The sequence below is a fragment of the Pristiophorus japonicus genome, chromosome 23 (genome assembly GCF_044704955.1).
Source record: "Pristiophorus japonicus isolate sPriJap1 chromosome 23, sPriJap1.hap1, whole genome shotgun sequence".
Taxonomy (NCBI): Eukaryota; Metazoa; Chordata; class Chondrichthyes; family Pristiophoridae; genus Pristiophorus; species Pristiophorus japonicus.
The window spans coordinates 49875001-49891961 of NC_091999.1; the positions used below are offsets into that span (position 1 = coordinate 49875001).

Below are 16961 nucleotides of genomic sequence, written 5' to 3' on the forward strand. Positions count from 1 at the left end.
AAAAATGAGAACAAATGTCAGTGTTGAAAGGTGTGGGACGTTATTCCAATTATCACATAATCAGTTTGGTAGAGAACTGGTTAAATTGTGAAATGGAATGAAAAATGCTGAGAATCGTAGTCGGCAGGATTCGAACCTGAGCGGGAAAGTCCCAATGGATTTCCAGTCCATCGCCTTAACCACTCGGCCACGACTACTGTGTTGCTGGCTTTTTAAACGTTACTCAGAAAAAACTCAGTCATCCATCTCTGTGCAGCAGACGGCCAAAGAATCCTGAAAAAGTCTCCGTTTGCTAAAAATCTGGAAGAGGCAAATTCCTCTACCTGTATTTTCACAGTTCGATTTCGCTCTGGAATTTTTAATATGTATCTACCAAGAAACAGAAGTAAAAATCAACATTTTGAAACATCTGCCTCCCCGTCGGGGAATTGAACCCCGGTCTCCCGCGTGACAGGCAGGGATACTCACCACTATACTAACGAGGAACTGACGGATAGCTGCTCTGTCGGAGCAGGAATCGAGCTGTGAACAGAACTGGACACCATGAGAAGTCGACAGACACATTGAGAGACAGAGACAAACCGACAAACAGGGAGAGACAGACACCGAGATAGAGACAACGAGAGACAGAAAGTGTGAGACTGAGAAGGAGAGGCAGATTGGGTGAGAAAAAGACGCAAACACATACAGAGACAGAGATTTGTGTGTTTGATCTATTAAGAGAGAAAGGGAAAGAGTGAGAGAAAGACAATGATAAAGACAGTGACAAGGAGAGAGACAGATAGAGAGAAAGAGATAGAGACTAAAACAGAAAATGATGGAAATACTTCTCATGTTAGAGGCAGGGACTAACAGAGACAGGCAAAGAAATGGACAGACCGAAATGATGGGAAAGAGAGAGCCAGTCAGACAAAGAATCTGAGAGAATCCCATTGGAACAGACGTGGGCACCGTGAGAAAGAGACAGATTGAGAGACTGAGACAAACGGAGAAACAGGGACAGACAGAGTGAGTCAGACTGAGAGAGACAAAGTCTCAGACATACAAACACATACACAGCTCTGTGGAGAGAGAGAGAGAGAGGCAGAGACCGAGCGACACAGATACATTTCACAATTTCATTTCATTATCGGTTCAGAGTGACACATAGTTACAGAAAATTGTTGATTCAACCGATGAAAATCATACATCACTGATCAGAATGGGAGGAAATTTGTGTTAAAATAAATAGAAACCAGGAGTGGGGAAGAACCCACGGTGGAAAACCCTTTGAAGTTAAGGCCAACGACATAACCACTCGGTTATCCTGGCCCTGTGAGAGTTTGGATTCTGTCTCTGTGACACACTGGGCTTCAACCCCAACCCCACATACAAACACATGCACATAGTCTTTTAGTGAGCATTTACGAACATTTTTAGTAATATTTACACGGGGGCAACTCTCCTACTCTGTTTCGAGTAATGCTCTGGGACCTTTCATATCCACCCGAGGGTGCAGACGGAGCTTCAATTTAACATTTCATCCGAAAGTCAACAGCTTCAACATTGCAAAATTCCCCAAGTGCTGCACTTCAGTGTTAGCCAAGATGATATGCTCAAGTCCAAGGAGTGCGACTTGAACACACAAACTCCTGATTCAGTCGAGAATGCTGCCACTGAACCAAAGCCGATACAAAAGTTCACAACCGTATTATTTTCCCCAAGTCTTTTTTATAAGTTCCAGGACATACCAAATTCATGGTGATGATTTCCACAGACAGTTGCAGATACACAGAGACAAAAATAGAGATAGACAGACACAGAGACACACATAACCAAAAATTTACACGCACCAACGGGCATGCACAGCTGCCTTAGACATCTCGAGGGATAGACAGGCTGAATCACTGTCGCAATTTTGACTGATTGTTGCGATTTTTTAATCGGATGTATCGTGAATATTGCAGATTAATAAAAATGCGAACAAATGTCAGTGTTGAAAGGTGTGGGACGTTATTCCAATTATCACATGATCAGTTTGTTCGAGAACTGGTTAAATTGTGAAATGGATTGAAAAATGCTGAGAATCGTAGTCGGCAGGATTCGAACCTGCGCGGGAAAATCCCAATGGATTTCAAGTCCATCGCCTTAACCACTCGGCCACGACTACTGTGTCTCTGACTTTTTAAACGTTACTCAGAAAAAACTCAGTCATCCATCTCTGTGCAGCAGACGGCCAAAGAATCCTGAAAAAGTCTCCGTTTGCTAAAAATCTGGAAGAGGCAAACTCCTCTACCTGTATTTTGACAGTTCGATTTCGCTCTGGAATTTTTAATATGTATCTACCAAGAAACAGAAGTAAAAATCAACATTTTGAACCATCTGCCTCCCCGTCGGGGAATTGAACCCCGGTCTCCCGCGTGACAGGCGGGGATACTCACCACTATACTAACGAGGAACTGACGGATAGCTGCTCTGTCGGAGCAGGAATCGAGCTGTGAACAGAACTGGACACCATGAGAAGTCGACAGACACATTGAGAGACAGAGACAAACCGACAAACAGGGAGAGACAGACACCGAGATAGAGACAACGAGAGACAGAAAGTGTGAGTCTGAGAAGGAGAGGCAGATTGGGTGAGAAACAGACGCAAACACATACAGAGACAGAGATTTGTGTGTTTGATCTATTAAGAGAGAAAGGGAAAGAGTGAGAGAAAGACAATGATAAAGACAGTGACAAGGAGAGAGACAGATAGAGAGAAAGAGATAGAGACTAAAACAGAAAATGATGGAAATACTTCTCAGGTTAGAGGCAGGGACTAACAGAGACAGGCAAAGAAATGGACAGACCGAAATGATGGGAAAGAGAGAGCCAGTCAGACAAAGAATCTGAGAGAATCCCATTGGAACAGACGTGGGCACCGTGAGAAAGAGACAGATTGAGAGACTGAGACAAACGGAGAAACAGGGACAGACAGAGTGAGTCAGACTGAGAGAGACAAAGACTCAGACATACAAACACATACACAGCTCTGTGGAGAGAGAGAGAGAGGCAGAGACCGAGCGACACAGATACATTTCACAATTTCATTTCATTATCGGTTCAGAGAGACACATATTTACAGAAAATTGTTGATTCAACCAATGAAAATCGGACATCACTGATCAGAATGGGAGGAAATCTGTGTTAAAATAAATAGAAACCAGGAGTGGGGAAGAACCCACGGTGGAAACCCTTTGATGTTTAAGGCCAACGACATAACCACTCGTTTATCCTGGCCCTGCGAGAGCTTGGATTCTGTCTTTGTGACAAACTGGGCTTCAACCCCAACCCCACATACAAACACAGGCACATTGTCTTTTAGTGAGCATTTACGAACATTTTTAGTAATATTTACACGAGGGCAACACTCCTACTCTGTTTCGAGTAATTCTCTGGGACCTTTCATATCCACCCGAGGGTGCAGACGGAGCTTCAATTTAACATTTCATCCGAAAGTCAACAGCTTCAACATTGCAAAATTCCCCAAGTGCTGCACTTGAGTGTTAGCCAAGATGATATGCTCAAGACCAAGGAGTGCGACTTGAACACACAAACTCCTGATTCAATCAAGAATGCTGCCACTGAACCAAAGCCGATACAAAAGTTCACAACCGTATTATTTTCCCCAATCTTTTTTATAAGTTCCAGGACATACCAAATTCATGGTGATGATTTCCACAGACAGTTGCACATACACAGAGACAAAAATAGAGATAGACAGTCACAGAGACACACATAACCAAAAATTTACACGCACCAACGGGCATGCACAGCTGCCTTAGACATCTCGAGGGATAGACAGGCTGAATCACTGTCGCAACTTTGACTGATTGTTGCGATTTTTTAATCGGATGTATCGTGAATATTGCAGATTAATAAAGATGAGAACAAATGTCAGTGTTGAAAGGTGTGGGACGTTATTCCAATTATCATATGATCAGTTTGTTCGAGAACTGGTTAAATTGTGAAATGGAATGAAAAATGCTGAGAATCGTAGTCGGCAGGATTCGAACCTGCGCGGGAAAATCCCAATGGATTTCAAGTCCATCGCCTTAACCACTCGGCCACGACTACTGTGTCGCTGACTTTTTAAACGTTACTCAGAAAAAACTCAGTCATCCATCTCTGTGCAGCAGACGGCCAAAGAATCCTGAAAAAGTCTCCGTTTGCTAAAAATCTGGAAGAGGCAAACTCCTCTACCTGTATTTTCACAGTTCGATTTCGCTATGGAATTTTTAATATGTATCTACCAAGAAACAGAAGTAAAAATCAACATTTTGAAACATCTGCCTCCCCGTCGGGGAATTGAGCCCCGGTATCCCGCGTGACAGGCGGGGATAATCACCACTATACTAATGAGGAACTGACGGATAGCTGATCTGTCGGAGCCGGAATCGAGCTGTGAACAGAACTGGACACCATGAGAAGTCGACAGACACATTGAGAGACAGAGACAAACCGACAAACAGGGAGAGACAGACACCGAGATAGAGACAACGAGAGACAGAAAGTGTGAGACTGAGAAGGAGAGGCAGATTGGGTGAGAAAAAGACTCAAACACATACAGAGACAGAGATTTGTGTGTTTGATCTATTAAGAGATAAAGGGAAAGAGTGAGAGAAAGACAATGATAAAGACAGTGACAAGGAGAGAGACAGATAGAGAGAAAGAGATAGAGACTAAAACAGAAAATGATGGAAATACTTCTCATGTTAGAGGCAGGGACTAACAGAGACAGGCAAAGAAATGGACAGACCGAAATGATGGGAAAGAGAGAGCCAGTCAGACAAAGAATCTGAGAGAATCCCATTGGAACAGACGTGGGCACCGTGAGAAAGAGACAGATTGAGAGACTGAGACAAACGGAGAAACAGGGACAGACAGAGTGAGTCAGACTGAGAGAGACAAAGACTCAGACATACAAACACATACACAGCTCTGTGGAGAGAGAGAGAGAGAGGCAGAGACCGAGCGACACAGATACATTTCACAATTTCATTTCATTATCGGTTCAGAGTGACACATAGTTACAGAAAATTGTTGATTCAACCGATGAAAATCGGACATCACTGATCAGAATGGGAGGAAATTTGTGTTAAAATAAATAGAAACCAGGAGTGGGGAAGAACCCACGGTGGAAAACCCTTTGAAGTTAAGGCCAACGACATAACCACTCGGTTATCCTGGCCCTGTGAGAGTTTGGATTCTGTCTCTGTGACAAACTGGGCTTCAACCCCAACCCCACATACAAACACATGCACATAGTCTTTTAGTGAGCATTTACGAACATTTTTAGTAATATTTACACGGGGGCAACTCTCCTACTCTGTTTCGAGTAATGCTCTGGGACCTTTCATATCCACCCGAGGGTGCAGACGGAGCTTCAATTTAACATTTCATCCGAAAGTCAACAGCTTCAACATTGCAAAATTCCCCAAGTGCTGCACTTGAGTGTTAGCCAAGATGATATGCTCAAGTCCAAGGAGTGCGACTTGAACACACAAACTCCTGATTCAGTCGAGAATGCTGCCACTGAACCAAAGCCGATACAAAAGTTCACAACCGTATTATTTTCCCCAAGTCTTTTTTATAAGTTCCAGGACATACCAAATTCATGGTGATGATTTCCACAGACAGTTGCACATACACAGAGACAAAAATAGAGATAGACAGACACAGAGACACACATAACCAAAAATTTACACGCACCAACGCGCATGCACAGATGCCTCAGACATCTCGAGGGATAGACAAGCTGAATCACTGTCGCAACTTTGACTGATTGTTGCGATTTTTTAATCGGATGTATCGTGAATATTGCAGATTAATAAAAATGAGAACAAATGTCAGTGTTCAAAGGTGTGGGACGTTATTCCAATTATCACATGATCAGTTTGGTGGAGAACTGGTTAAATTGTGAAATGGAATGAAAAATGCTGAGAATCGTAGTCGGCAGGATTCGAACCTGCGCGGGAAAATCCCAATGGATTTCAAGTCCATCGCCTTAACCACTCGGCCACGACTACTGTGTCGCTGACTTTTTAAACGTTACTCAGAAAAAACTCAGTCATCCATCTCTGTGCAGCAGACGGCCAAAGAATCCTGAAAAAGTCTCCGTTTGCTAAAAATCTGGAAGAGGCAAACTCCTCTACCTGTATTTTCACAGTTCGATTTCGCTATGGAATTTTTAATATGTATCTACCAAGAAACAGAAGTAAAAATCAACATTTTGAAACATCTGCCTCCCCGTCGGGGAATTGAGCCCCGGTATCCCGCGTGACAGGCGGGGATAATCACCACTATACTAATGAGGAACTGACGGATAGCTGATCTGTCGGAGCCGGAATCGAGCTGTGAACAGAACTGGACACCATGAGAAGTCGACAGACACATTGAGAGACAGAGACAAACCGACAAACAGGGAGAGACAGACACCGAGATAGAGACAACGAGAGACAGAAAGTGTGAGACTGAGAAGGAGAGGCAGATTGGGTGAGAAAAAGACTCAAACACATACAGAGACAGAGATTTGTGTGTTTGATCTATTAAGAGAGAAAGGGAAAGAGTGAGAGAAAGACAATGATAAAGACAGTGACAAGGAGAGAGACAGATAGAGAGAAAGAGATAGAGACTAAAACAGAAAATGATGGAAATACTTCTCAGGTTAGAGGCAGGGACTAACAGAGACAGGCAAAGAAATGGACAGACCGAAATGATGGGAAAGAGAGAGCCAGTCAGACAAAGAATCTGAGAGAATCCCATTGGAACAGACGTGGGCACCGTGAGAAAGAGACAGATTGAGAGACTGAGACAAACGGAGAAACAGGGACAGACAGAGTGAGTCAGACTGAGAGAGACAAAGACTCAGACATACAAACACATACACAGCTCTGTGGAGAGAGAGAGAGAGAGGCAGAGACCGAGCGACACAGATACATTTCACAATTTCATTTCATTATCGGTTCAGAGTGACACATAGTTACAGAAAATTGTTGATTCAACCGATGAAAATCGGACATCACTGATCAGAATGGGAGGAAATTTGTGTTAAAATAAATAGAAACCAGGAGTGGGGAAGAACCCACGGTGGAAAACCCTTTGAAGTTAAGGCCAACGACATAACCACTCGGTTATCCTGGCCCTGTGAGAGTTTGGATTCTGTCTCTGTGACAAACTGGGCTTCAACCCCAACCCCACATACAAACACATGCACATAGTCTTTTAGTGAGCATTTACGAACATTTTTAGTAATATTTACACGGGGGCAACTCTCCTACTCTGTTTCGAGTAATGCTCTGGGACCTTTCATATCCACCCGAGGGTGCAGACGGAGCTTCAATTTAACATTTCATCCGAAAGTCAACAGCTTCAACATTGCAAAATTCCCCAAGTGCTGCACTTGAGTGTTAGCCAAGATGATATGCTCAAGTCCAAGGAGTGCGACTTGAACACACAAACTCCTGATTCAGTCGAGAATGCTGCCACTGAACCAAAGCCGATACAAAAGTTCACAACCGTATTATTTTCCCCAAGTCTTTTTTATAAGTTCCAGGACATACCAAATTCATGGTGATGATTTCCACAGACAGTTGCACATACACAGAGACAAAAATAGAGATAGACAGACACAGAGACACACATAACCAAAAATTTACACGCACCAACGCGCATGCACAGATGCCTCAGACATCTCGAGGGATAGACAGGCTGAATCACTGTCGCAACTTTGACTGATTGTTGCGATTTTTTAATCGGATGTATCGTGAATATTGCAGATTAATAAAAATGAGAACAAATGTCAGTGTTCAAAGGTGTGGGACGTTATTCCAATTATCACATGATCAGTTTGGTGGAGAACTGGTTAAATTGTGAAATGGAATGAAAAATGCTGAGAATCGTAGTCGGCAGGATTCGAACCTGCGCGGGAAAATCCCAATGGATTTCTAGTCCATCGCCTTAACCACTCGGCCACGATTACTGTGTCGCTGGCTTTTTAAACGTTACTCAGAAAAAACTCAGTCATCCATCTCTGTGCAGCAGACGGCCAAAGAATCCTGAAAAAGTCTCCGTTTGCTAAAAATCTGGAAGAGGCAAACTCCTCTACCTGTATTTTCACAGTTCGATTTCGCTCTGGAATTTTTAATATGTATCTACCAAGAAACAGAAGTAAAAATCAACATTTTGAAACATCTGCCTCCCCGCCGGGGAATTGAACCCCGGTCTCCCGCGTGACAGGCGGGGATACTCACCACTATACTAACGAGGAACTGACGGATAGCTGCTCTGTCGGAGCAGGAATCGAGCTGTGAACAGAACTGGACACCATGAGAAGTCGACAGACACATTGAGAGACAGAGACAAACCGACAAACAGGGAGAGACAGACACCGAGATAGAGACAACGAGAGACAGAAAGTGTGAGACTGAGAAGGAGAGGCAGATTGGGTGAGAAAAAGACTCAAACACATACAGAGACAGAGATTTGTGTGTTTGATCTATTAAGAGAGAAAGGGAAAGAGTGAGAGAAAGACAATGATAAAGACAGTGACAAGGAGAGAGACAGATAGAGAGAAAGAGATAGAGATTAAAACAGAAAATGATGGAAATACTTCTCAGGTTAGAGGCAGGGACTAACAGAGACAGGCAAAGAAATGGACAGACCGAAATGATGGGAAAGAGAGAGCCAGTCAGACAAAGAATCTGAGAGAATCCCATTGGAACAGACGTGGGCACCGTGAGAAAGAGACAGATTGAGAGACTGAGACAAACGGAGAAACAGGGACAGACAGAGTGAGTCAGACTGAGAGAGACAAAGACTCAGACATACAAACACATACACAGCTCTGTGGAGAGAGAGAGAGAGGCAGAGACCGAGCGACACAGATACATTTCACAATTTCATTTCATTATCGGTTCAGAGTGACACATAGTTACAGAAAATTGTTGATTCAACCGATGAAAAACGGACATCACTGATCAGAATGGGAGGAAATTTGTATTAAAATAAATAGAAACCAGGAGTGGGGAAGAACCCACGGTGGAAAACCCTTTGAAGTTAAGGCCAACGACATAACCACTCGGTTATCCTGGCCCTGTGAGAGTTTGGATTCTGTCTCTGTGACAAACTGGGCTTCAACCCCAACCCCACATACAAACACATGCACATAGTCTTTTAGTGAGCATTTACGAACATTTTTAGTAATATTTACACGGGGGCAACTCTCCTACTCTGTTTCGAGTAATGCTCTGGGACCTTTCATATCCACCCGAGGGTGCAGACGGAGCTTCAATTTAACATTTCATCCGAAAGTCAACAGCTTCAACATTGCAAAATTCCCCAAGTGCTGTACTTGAGTGTTAGCCAAGATGATATGCTCAAGTCCAAGGAGTGCGACTTGAACACACAAACTCCTGATTCAGTCGAGAATGCTGCCACTGAACCAAAGCCGATACAAAAGTTCACAACCGTATTATTTTCCCCAAGTCTTTTTTATAAGTTCCAGGACATACCAAATTCATGGTGATGATTTCCACAGACAGTTGCACATACACAGAGACAAAAATAGAGATAGACAGACACAGAGACACACATAACCAAAAATTTACACGCACCAACGGGCATGCACAGATGCCTTAGACATCTCGAGGGATAGACAGGCTGAATCACTGTCGCAACTTTGACTGATTGTTGCGATTTTTTAATCGGATGTATCGTGAATATTGCAGATTAATAAAAATGAGAACAAATGTCAGTGTTCAAAGGTGTGGGACGTTATTCCAATTATCACATGATCAGTTTGGCAGAGAACTGGTTAAATTGTGAAATGGAATGAAAAATGCTGAGAATCGTAGTCGGCAGGATTCGAACCTGCACGGGAAAATCCCAATGGATTTCTAGTCCATCGCCTTAACCACTCGGCCACGACTACTGTGTCGCTGGCTTTTTAAACGTTACTCAGAAAAAACTCAGTCATCCATCTCTGTGCAGCAGACGGCCAAAGAATCCTGAAAAAGTCTCCGTTTGCTAAAAATCTGGAAGAGGCAAACTCCTCTACCTGCATTTTCACAGTTCGATTTCGCTCTGGAATTTTTAATATGTATCTACCAAGAAACAGAAGTAAAAATCAACATTTTGAAACATCTGCCTCACCGTCAGGGAATTGAACCCCGGTCTCCCGCGTGACAGGCGGGGATACTCACCACTATACTAACGAGGAACTGACGGATAGCTGCTCTGTCGGAGCAGGAATCGAGCAGTGAACAGAACTGGACACCATGAGAAGTCGACAGACACATTGAGAGACAGAGACAAACCGACAAACAGGGAGAGACAGACACCGAGATAGAGACAACGAGAGACAGAAAGTGTGAGACTGAGAAGGAGAGGCAGATTGGGTGAGAAAAAGACTCAAACACATACAGAGACAGAGATTTGTGTGTTTGATCTATTAAGAGAGAAAGGGAAAGAGTGAGAGAAAGACAATGATAAAGACAGTGACAAGGAGAGAGACAGATAGAGAGAAAGAGATAGAGATTAAAACAGAAAATGATGGAAATACTTCTCAGGTTAGAGGCAGGGACTAACAGAGACAGGCAAAGAAATGGACAGACCGAAATGATGGGAAAGAGAGAGCCAGTCAGACAAAGAATCTGAGAGAATCCCATTGGAACAGACGTGGGCACCGTGAGAAAGAGACAGATTGAGAGACTGAGACAAACGGAGAAACAGGGACAGACAGAGTGAGTCAGACTGAGAGAGACAAAGACTCAGACATACAAACACATACACAGCTCTGTGGAGAGAGAGAGAGAGGCAGAGACCGAGCGACACAGATACATTTCACAATTTCATTTCATTATCGGTTCAGAGTGACACATAGTTACAGAAAATTGTTGATTCAACCGATGAAAAACGGACATCACTGATCAGAATGGGAGGAAATTTGTATTAAAATAAATAGAAACCAGGAGTGGGGAAGAACCCACGGTGGAAAACCCTTTGAAGTTAAGGCCAACGACATAACCACTCGGTTATCCTGGCCCTGTGAGAGTTTGGATTCTGTCTCTGTGACAAACTGGGCTTCAACCCCAACCCCACATACAAACACATGCACATAGTCTTTTAGTGAGCATTTACGAACATTTTTAGTAATATTTACACGGGGGCAACTCTCCTACTCTGTTTCGAGTAATGCTCTGGGACCTTTCATATCCACCCGAGGGTGCAGACGGAGCTTCAATTTAACATTTCATCCGAAAGTCAACAGCTTCAACATTGCAAAATTCCCCAAGTGCTGTACTTGAGTGTTAGCCAAGATGATATGCTCAAGTCCAAGGAGTGCGACTTGAACACACAAACTCCTGATTCAGTCGAGAATGCTGCCACTGAACCAAAGCCGATACAAAAGTTCACAACCGTATTATTTTCCCCAAGTCTTTTTTATAAGTTCCAGGACATACCAAATTCATGGTGATGATTTCCACAGACAGTTGCACATACACAGAGACAAAAATAGAGATAGACAGACACAGAGACACACATAACCAAAAATTTACACGCACCAACGGGCATGCACAGATGCCTTAGACATCTCGAGGGATAGACAGGCTGAATCACTGTCGCAACTTTGACTGATTGTTGCGATTTTTTAATCGGATGTATCGTGAATATTGCAGATTAATAAAAATGAGAACAAATGTCAGTGTTCAAAGGTGTGGGACGTTATTCCAATTATCACATGATCAGTTTGGCAGAGAACTGGTTAAATTGTGAAATGGAATGAAAAATGCTGAGAATCGTAGTCGGCAGGATTCGAACCTGCACGGGAAAATCCCAATGGATTTCTAGTCCATCGCCTTAACCACTCGGCCACGACTACTGTGTCGCTGGCTTTTTAAACGTTACTCAGAAAAAACTCAGTCATCCATCTCTGTGCAGCAGACGGCCAAAGAATCCTGAAAAAGTCTCCGTTTGCTAAAAATCTGGAAGAGGCAAACTCCTCTACCTGCATTTTCACAGTTCGATTTCGCTCTGGAATTTTTAATATGTATCTACCAAGAAACAGAAGTAAAAATCAACATTTTGAAACATCTGCCTCACCGTCAGGGAATTGAACCCCGGTCTCCCGCGTGACAGGCGGGGATACTCACCACTATACTAACGAGGAACTGACGGATAGCTGCTCTGTCGGAGCAGGAATCGAGCTGTGAACAGAACTGGACACCATGAGAAGTCGACAGACACATTGAGAGACAGAGACAAACCGACAAACAGGGAGAGACAGACACCGAGATAGAGACAACGAGAGACAGAAAGTGTGAGACTGAGAAGGAGAGGCAGATTGGGTGAGAAAAAGACTCAAACACATACAGAGACAGAGATTTGTGCGTTTGATCTATTAAGAGAGAAAGGGAAAGAGTGAGAGAAAGACAATGATAAAGACAGTGACAAGGAGAGAGACAGATAGAGAGAAAGAGATAGAGACTAAAACAGAAAATGATGGAAATACTTCTCAGGTTAGAGGCAGGGACTAACAGAGACAGGCAAAGAAATGGACAGACCGAAATGATGGGAAAGAGAGAGCCAGTCAGACAAAGAATCTGAGAGAATCCCATTGGAACAGACGTGGGCACCGTGAATAAGAGACAGATTGAGAGACTGAGACAAACGGAGAAACAGGGACAGACAGAGTGAGTCAGACTGAGAGAGACAAAGACTCAGACATACAAACACATACACAGCTCTGTGGAGAGAGAGAGAGAGAGGCAGAGACCGAGCGACACAGATACATTTCACAATTTCATTTTATTATCGGTTCAGAGTGACACATAGTTACAGAAAATTGTTGATTCAACCGATGAAAATCGGACATCATTGATCAGAATGGGAGGAAATTTGTGTTAAAATAAATAGAAACCAGGAGTGGGGAAGAACCCACGGTGGAAAACCCTTTGAAGTTAAGGCCAACGACATAACCACTCGGTTATCCTGGCCCTGTGAGAGTTTGGATTCTGTCTCTGTGACAAACTGGGCTTCAACCCCAACCCCACATAGTCTTTTAGTGAGCATTTACGAACATTTTTAGTAATATTTACACGGGGGCAACTCTCCTACTCTGTTTCGAGTAATGCTCTGGGACCTTTCATATCCACCCGAGGGTGCAGACGGAGCTTCAATTTAACATTTCATCCGAAAGTCAACAGCTTCAACATTGCAAAATTCCCCAAGTGCTGCACTTGAGTGTTAGCCAAGATGATATGCTCAAGTCCAAGGAGTGCGACTTGAACACACATACTCCTGATTCAGTCGAGAATGCTGCCACTGAACCAAAGCCGATACAAAAGTTCACAACCGTATTATTTTCCACAAGTCTTTTTTATAAGTTCCAGGACATACCAAATTCATGGTGATGATTTCCACAGACAGTAGCACATACACAGAGACAACAGTAGAGATAGACAGACACAGAGACACACATAACCAAAAATTTACACGCACCAACGGGCATGCACAGATGCCTTTGACATCTCGAGGGATAGACAGGCTGAATCACTGTCGCAACTTTGACTGATTGTTGCGATTTTTTAATCGGATGTATCGTGAATATTGCAGATTAATAAAAATGAGAACAAATGTCAGTGTTCAAAGGTGTGAGACGTTATTCCAATTATCACATGATCAGTTTGGTAGAGAACTGGTTAAATTGTGAAATGGAATGAAAAATGCTGAGAATCGTAGTCGGCAGGATTCGAACCTGCGCGGGAAAATCCCAATGGATTTCTAGTCCATCGCCTTAACCACTCGGCCACGACTACTGTGTCGCTGGCTTTTTGAACGTTACTCAGAAAAAACTCAGTCATCCATCTCTGTGCAGCAGACGGCCAAAGAATCCTGAAAAAGTCTCCGTTTGCTAAAAATCTGGAAGAGGCAAACTCCTCTACCTGTATTTTCACAGTTCGATTTCGCTCTGGAATTTTTAATATGTATCTACCAAGAAACAGAAGTAAAAATCAACATTCTAAAACATCTGCCTCCCCGTCGGGGAATTGAACCCCGTTCTCCCGCGTGACAGGCGGGGATACTCACCACTATACTAACGAGGAACTGACGGATAGCTGCTCTGTCGGAGCAGGAATCGAGCTGTGAACAGAACTGGACACCATGAGAAGTCGACAGACACATTGAGAGACAGAGACAAACCGACAAACAGGGAGAGACAGACACGGAGATAGAGACAACGAGAGACAGAAAGTGTGAGACTGAGAAGGAGAGGCAGATTGGGTGAGAAAAAGACTCAAACACATACAGAGACAGAGATTTGTGCGTTTGATCTATTAAGAGAGAAAGGGAAAGAGTGAGAGAAAGACAATGATAAAGACAGTGACAAGGAGAGAGACAGATAGAGAGAAAGAGATAGAGACTAAAACAGAAAATGATGGAAATACTTCTCAGGTTAGAGGCAGGGACTAACAGAGACAGGCAAAGAAATGGACAGACCGAAATGATGGGAAAGAGAGAGCCAGTCAGACAAAGAATCTGAGAGAATCCCATTGGAACAGACGTGGGCACCGTGAGAAAGAGACAGATTGAGAGACTGAGACAAACGGAGAAACAGGGACAGACAGAATGAGTCAGACTGAGAGAGACAAAGACTCAGACATACAAACACATACACAGCTCTGTGGAGAGAGAGAGAGAGAGGCAGAGACCGAGCGACACAGATACATTTCACAATTTCATTTCATTATCGGTTCAGAGTGACACATAGTTACAGAAAATTGTTGATTCAACCGATGAAAATCGGACATCACTGATCAGAATGGGAGGAAATTTGTGTTAAAATAAATAGAAACCAGGAGTGGGGAAGAACCCACGGTGGAAAACCCTTTGAAGTTAAGGCCAACGACATAACCACTCGGTTATCCTGGCCCTGTGAGAGTTTGGATTCTGTCTCTGTGACAAACTGGGCTTCAACCCCAACCCCACATACAAACACATGCACATAGTCTTTTAGTGAGCATTTACGAACATTTTTAGTAATATTTACACGGGGGCAACTCTCCTACTCTGTTTCGAGTAATGCTCTGGGACCTTTCATATCCACCCGAGGGTGCAGACGGAGCTTCAATTTAACATTTCATCCGAAAGTCAACAGCTTCAACATTGCAAAATTCCCCAAGTGCTGCACTTGAGTGTTAGCCAAGATGATATGCTCAAGTCCAAGGAGTGCGACTTGAACACACAAACTCCTGATTCAGTCGAGAATGCTGCCACTGAACCAAAGCCGATACAAAAGTTCACAACCGTATTATTTTCCCCAAGACTTTTTTATAAGTTCCAGGACATACCAAATTCATGGTGATGATTTCCACAGACAGTTGCACATACACAGAGACAAAAATAGAGATAGACAGACACAGAGACACACATAACCAAAAATTTACACGCACCAACGGGCATGCACAGATGCCTGAGACATCTCGAGGGATAGACAGGCTGAATCACTGTCGCAACTTTGACTGATTTTTGCGATGTTTTAAACGGATGTATCGTGAATATTGCAGATTAATAAAAATGAGAAACAAATGTCAGTGTTGAAAGGTGTGGGACGTTATTCCATTTATCTCATGATCAGTTTGGCAGAGAACTGGTTAAATTGTGCAATGGAATGAAAAATGCTGAGAATCGTAGTTGGCAGGATTCGAATCTGCGTGGGAAAATCCCAATGGATTTCTAGTCCGACAGCAGGGAGAGACAGAGAGCGAGATAGAGGCAACGAGAGACAGAAAGTGTGAGACAATGAAGGAGTGGCAGACTGAGTGTGAAAAATACTCAAATACATACATACACAGAGATGTGTGTGTGTGATCTATTCAGAGAGAGAGGGAAAGAGTGAGAGAAAGACAATGATAAAGACAGTGACAAGGAGAGAGACTGATCGAGAAAGAGAGATAGAGACTAAAAGAGAAAATGATGGAAATACTCATCAGGTTAGAGACAGAGCAAAGAAAGACAGCAGGCAGAGACATAGACAGATAGAGAGAGACAGTCAGACAGAGAGGGATGATGGGAAAGAGAGAGCCAAATAGACAGGGAGACTGAGAGAATCCCATTGGAGCAGAACTTTGACACCGTGAGAAAGTAAGAGACAGATTGAGAGATAGGGACAAACAGAGAAACATAGAAAATATGTGCAGGAGTAGGCCATTCGGGCTTTCGAGTCTGCACCACCATTCAATAAGATCATGGCTGATCATTCAGCTCAGTACCCCTTTCCTGCTTTCTCTCCATACCTCTTGATGCCTTTAGCCTTCATGGCCATATCTAACGCCCTCTTGAATATAGCCAATGAACTGGCATCAACAACTCTCTGCGATAGGGAATTCCACAGGTTAACAACTCTCTGAGTGAAGAAGTTTCTCCTCACTTCGATCCTAAATGGCCTGCCCCTTATCCTTAGACTGTGTCCCCTAATTCTGGACTTCCCCAACATCGGGAACGTTCTTGCTGCATCTAACCTTAAAGTCCCGTCCGAATTTTTTATGTTTCTATGAGATCCCCTCTCTTACTTCTAAACTCCAGTGACTACAAGCCCAGTCGATCCAGTCTCTCCTCATATGTCAGTCCTGTCATCCCGGGAATCAGTATGGTGAAACTTCGCTGCACTCCCTCAATAGCAAGAAAGTCCTTCCTCAGATTACGAGACCAAAACTGAACACAATATTCCAGGTGAGGTCTCACAAAGGCCCTGTACAACAGCGGTAAGACCTCAGTACTCCTATACCCAAAACCCCTAGCTATAAAGGTCAACATACCATTTGCCTTCTTCACCGCCTGCTGCAACTGCATGTCAACTTTCAATGACTGGTGTACCACCTCACGCAGCTCCCATTGCACCTCCCCTTTTCCTAAACTGCCGCCATACAGATAATATTCTG

The 16961-nt window shown here is 43.5% G+C and overlaps 12 non-coding genes across 12 annotated transcripts; all 12 read right to left on the reverse strand.

Annotated features, from left to right (window-relative positions):
• Positions 1-115: 115 nt before the first annotated feature.
• trnas-gga (transfer RNA serine (anticodon GGA)) lies at positions 116-197 on the reverse strand. The gene has a single exon. It is a non-coding gene; the product is annotated as a tRNA-Ser (tRNA).
• Positions 198-413: 216 nt separating this feature from the next.
• On the reverse strand, positions 414-485 carry trnad-guc (transfer RNA aspartic acid (anticodon GUC)). The gene has a single exon. It is a non-coding gene; the product is annotated as a tRNA-Asp (tRNA).
• Positions 486-2067: 1582 nt separating this feature from the next.
• Positions 2068-2149, reverse strand: trnas-uga (transfer RNA serine (anticodon UGA)). Its single transcript has one exon. It is a non-coding gene; the product is annotated as a tRNA-Ser (tRNA).
• Positions 2150-2365: 216 nt separating this feature from the next.
• Positions 2366-2437, reverse strand: trnad-guc (transfer RNA aspartic acid (anticodon GUC)). The gene has a single exon. It is a non-coding gene; the product is annotated as a tRNA-Asp (tRNA).
• A 1579-nt stretch (positions 2438-4016) lies between these two features.
• Positions 4017-4098, reverse strand: trnas-uga (transfer RNA serine (anticodon UGA)). Its single transcript has one exon. It is a non-coding gene; the product is annotated as a tRNA-Ser (tRNA).
• Positions 4099-5968: 1870 nt separating this feature from the next.
• trnas-uga (transfer RNA serine (anticodon UGA)) lies at positions 5969-6050 on the reverse strand. The gene has a single exon. It is a non-coding gene; the product is annotated as a tRNA-Ser (tRNA).
• Positions 6051-7920: 1870 nt separating this feature from the next.
• trnas-aga (transfer RNA serine (anticodon AGA)) lies at positions 7921-8002 on the reverse strand. Its single transcript has one exon. It is a non-coding gene; the product is annotated as a tRNA-Ser (tRNA).
• A 216-nt stretch (positions 8003-8218) lies between these two features.
• Positions 8219-8290, reverse strand: trnad-guc (transfer RNA aspartic acid (anticodon GUC)). Its single transcript has one exon. It is a non-coding gene; the product is annotated as a tRNA-Asp (tRNA).
• Positions 8291-9870: 1580 nt separating this feature from the next.
• On the reverse strand, positions 9871-9952 carry trnas-aga (transfer RNA serine (anticodon AGA)). The gene has a single exon. It is a non-coding gene; the product is annotated as a tRNA-Ser (tRNA).
• A 1868-nt stretch (positions 9953-11820) lies between these two features.
• On the reverse strand, positions 11821-11902 carry trnas-aga (transfer RNA serine (anticodon AGA)). The gene has a single exon. It is a non-coding gene; the product is annotated as a tRNA-Ser (tRNA).
• A 1854-nt stretch (positions 11903-13756) lies between these two features.
• Positions 13757-13838, reverse strand: trnas-aga (transfer RNA serine (anticodon AGA)). The gene has a single exon. It is a non-coding gene; the product is annotated as a tRNA-Ser (tRNA).
• A 216-nt stretch (positions 13839-14054) lies between these two features.
• Positions 14055-14126, reverse strand: trnad-guc (transfer RNA aspartic acid (anticodon GUC)). The gene has a single exon. It is a non-coding gene; the product is annotated as a tRNA-Asp (tRNA).
• Between the last annotated feature and the right edge of the window lie 2835 nt (positions 14127-16961).